The sequence below is a fragment of the Vollenhovia emeryi genome, unplaced genomic scaffold (assembly GCF_000949405.1).
Source record: "Vollenhovia emeryi isolate VEMERY1.0 unplaced genomic scaffold, V.emery_V1.0 DF942036.1, whole genome shotgun sequence".
Lineage (NCBI taxonomy): Eukaryota > Metazoa > Arthropoda > Insecta > Hymenoptera > Formicidae > Vollenhovia > Vollenhovia emeryi.
The window spans coordinates 1-4,268 of record NW_011964330.1 but is presented as its reverse complement, the minus strand read 5'-3'; the positions used below and the strand labels follow the sequence as shown (position 1 = coordinate 4,268).

Below are 4,268 nucleotides of genomic sequence, written 5' to 3'. Positions count from 1 at the left end.
TGTGTGGCATGCGTTCAAATTTACAATTCTACACAGTTCTGTATAACTTTATACATTTAGACATTGTTTTAGATGAAACAAATTGTAATGTCAAAAATTGCTTATTTATAATTGTGTACAATTGTTGTGTGTGGTGTACGCCTCTCTCTCTCTCTCTAGCGTGCGCGCGACATATTTTTGTATGTATGTCCAGAGGCAGCTTTCGGGACATTTTGTGGAACATAATAGCAGTTTTCAGGACTTTTGTTGGTTTTCAGGACTGTCCCGAAAATATTTCTATGTCCAACGGCAGTTTGCAGGACGTCCCGAGAACTACCATTGGACATAAAATAGAGCTGTCCTGAAATCCACCTTTTAATATATAATATATTCACATGCCGTTTGTATTATATATTGACATTTTTCAGGACATGTTACTAATTTCCAGTAAAATTTTGTTTATATTTAAAAACACGGACTACTAGCGACGAGCTACAAACATAAGCATATTATTTATACACATTTATACATTTATAATCAGCGTACGATAAATGTAATATCAGCCTTAGGACAAAGACATGAAAAAAAGTAATATTATACATACTTAGTACCAAACAGATATTATTTTATACGTTATATCAAATGTATATGTACATTTACACTATTTACGAAAGAGCAGTTTCCAGGACCTATCCCACTACGTGGCATTTGTCAAAGTTTTTGATAATATAACACGGCCGTTTTCTGATCGGAATTATCGTGCGTAATAAAACATTTGTGCTACCGCGAAAACCATACCATATACGCACAATTATTCGAAACAGTGGCGTTGTATTATGAAAATCAAAGGTTTTCATTATATAACGCCACTGTTTCGAATAATTGTGCGTATATAGCATGGTTTCTCAGTATAACGAATGTTTTATTACGCACAATAATTCCGACCAGAAAACGGCCGTGTTATATTATCGAAACCTTTGACGAATGCCATGTAGTAGGTTAGGTCCTGGAAACTGCCCTTTCACATACAGAATGTGAAAGGGCAGTTTTCAGGACTTGTCCGACTATAGTATAGGATTCGTCAAAGTTTTTCATTATATAACGCCACAGTTTCGAATAATTGTGCGTATATAGTATGGTTTCTCAGTAGCACGAATGTTTTATTACGCACAATAATTCCAAACAGAAAACGGGCGCGTTATATTATCAAAAACTTTGATGAATGCCATGTAGTAGGATAGGTCCTGGAAACTGCCCTTTCGTAAATAGTGTAAATGTACATATACATTTGATATAACGTATAAAATAATATCTGTTTGGTACATAATCTTACTTTTTTCATGTCTATAATATTACTTTTTTCATGCCTTCGTCCTAAGGCTGATATTACATTTGCCGTACGATAATTATATCAGCCTAACGATGTCATGTTTCACATGTTCAGGTTAAATGATACACTCATGCACATCAATAACATATTACGTAACTTAAACAGTGGGAAAATTAACCGGGAATTTGCGGAAAAGATGATATTAATATCATGTGTCATAATACAATTAATATAAATATTCATTCAAAACTTTGGTAGTCCAATAGTACACATGTCTACATAAACGTTCATTAAATTTGCAACATAACTCTATTTCCTTCTCGAAACTTCACTGCATAAGTTCAAAAAAGAAACAGAATAACCAAACGTGCAATAAATGCGGTCGACAGTTTTATTTGTCACTGAAGTGATACAAAGCCGATATTATTGAAATTTTATAAATTTTATGTACAGATTTTTCAGGCAAAGAAAATACGAGGCTACTTGTTACACTTATCGCAAAACACAAAACATGATAAAAGAAAAAAGTTTTATAATACTTTCGCTGCATGTAGCAAAAAACATTTCAGGTTACTGGATAAAATTGAGAATGGATCGAAATTTATCATATCAGAGCAAAATTTATTGAATCCCAGTTTCATTACAACCTCAATGTTCACCCGTATATCACGGCTTAATGAAATTTGGTGTTATTTCGATGCCACGTTACAAGACTCTGATAGCGAAGCCAGTTAAAAATAAAATCTCGCTTAAAAGAGGCCCGCTTCATGTATATCGAGTTATGCACACTGTCACAATATTCAACTTCAATATGACCCACATTTCCAGTCTTTTAGTTGAGAGCACTAGATGTAGAAGTGTTGTGTTAGCAAAAACTATAAAGTGCACACATTAAGTGCTTTATCATATATTTCGAATACTGTCACTACTGTGGCAGAATGTTAATAACAAATTAAGCTACATAAATGTAGAGAAGAGCTTCTACATCTAGTGCTCTCAACTAAAAGACTAGAGATGTGGATCGACTTAGAGTTAAACATTGTGACAGTGTGCGTAAGTCGATATACATGAAACGGGCCTCCTTTAAGCGAGATTTTATATTTAACTGGCTTCGCCATCAGAGTTTCGTAACGTGGTATCGAAATAACAACAGATTTCATTGAGCCCGTGATATGCGGATGAACATTGAGGTTACAATAAAACTGGTGTTCAATCAACTTTGCTCTGCTATGGTAAATTTCGATCCATTCTCAATTCTATCTTGTAATCTGAAATGCTTTTTGCTGCATGCAGCGAAAGTATTATAGAACTTTTTTCTTTTATCATGTTTTGTGATTTGCGATAAGTGTAACAAGTAGCTCTGTATTTTATTTGCCTGAAAAATCTGTACATAGGATTTATAAAATTTCAATAATATCAGCTTTTTATCACTTCAGTGACAAATAAAACTGTCGACCGCATTTATAGCTTGTTTTGTTATTTTGTCTCTTAATCAAATTTATACAGTGAAGTTCCGAGAAGGAAGAAGAGTTATATTACAAATTTAATGAACGTTTATGTGGACATGTGTACTGTTGGACTACCAAATTTCTGAATGAATATGTTTATATTAATTCTATTATGATACGTGATATTAATATCACCTTTTCCGTCAATTCCCGGTTAATTTTTCCACTGCTTAAGTTACGTAATATGTTATTGATATGCAGGATTGTATCTCAATCATTTAACCTAAACATGTAAAACATGACATCGTTAGGCTGATATAATTATCGTACGGCAAATGTAATATCAGCCTTAGGACGAAGGCATGAAAAAAGTAATATTATAGACATGAAAAAAGTAAGATTATGTACCAAATAGATATTATTTTATACGTTATATCAATTGTATACAGAGATGGGCGGCAGTAATTACTTTTGTCTTCAAATTACACATTTAATTACAAATTACTTTTACTACTTGTAATTGAAATCCATTTAATTACCCATTACTTTCAGCATTTGTATTTAAGTTCCATTCAATTACTAATTACTTTGAGCATTTGTAATTGATGCCCAAGTAATTGATGCTCAAAGTAATTAAATTACATCACGTAACTTAATTACATTCATGTAATTAAATTACATTCGTGTATTCCTTGTTCGAATCGAGTTAACAACAAAAAGAACGTAAAATTGTACTTACTGCAAGACAACTTGTTCTGTTCACGTCGAGCAAAGGTTAATTTTTGGTCTTAAGATTGTTCGCGAGTTGCGAGATGCCTTCGCAATATTCAAACATTGTCCGATAGAATGATGGAAATTCGGCTCTATCATTCGAATATATTATGTCTGAATTCGTCATAAGGAGGTACGACTGTTTCCTATATGTAGTAGATTCCTTTCCGTAAATAAACAGTATACGGCTATTCTATATGTATAATAATTTCTCCAGAACATATTAGCATTAATGCAAGCCAAAAAGCAGAGACATATAAATGTGGCAATTATATACATTGTTTAAGTATTGGTGCTAAATGTTGCAGAATAAATTCAAGTTTTTATAAGGTACAAAACTATGTTTTTATAAGGTAGTAATTTTCAAGCTCACAAAGTATCTCATTAAAATTTTATTTATTATTGGCCAAAAGCTGACATACATGACATCAAAATGATATGTAACAAGCACATTTCCCGACCTTTGGATTTCTACGTTTCGATTAGATACATATCTCATCAATATACATATGTTGATGAGATATGTATCTAATCGAAACGTAGAAATCCAAAGGTCGGGTCATGTATGTTGATGTCATGTATGTCAGCTTTTGGCCAATAATAAATAAAATTTTAATGAGATACTTTTGTGAGCTTGAAAATTACTACCTTATAAAAACATAGTTTTGTACCTTATAAAAACTTGAATTTATTCTGCAACATTTAGCACCAATACTTAAACAATGTATACAGTGTGTTTC

General features: G+C 32.4%; 1 long non-coding RNA gene across 1 annotated transcript; it reads left to right on the top strand.

The window, feature by feature from the left end:
• Window positions 1-573: 573 nt before the first annotated feature.
• Window positions 574-3,274, top strand: LOC105570438. The gene is made up of 2 exons (XR_001009583.1): window positions 574-977; window positions 1,216-3,274. It is a non-coding gene; the product is annotated as an uncharacterized LOC105570438 (long non-coding RNA).
• The last annotated feature ends 994 nt before the right edge of the window (window positions 3,275-4,268 follow it).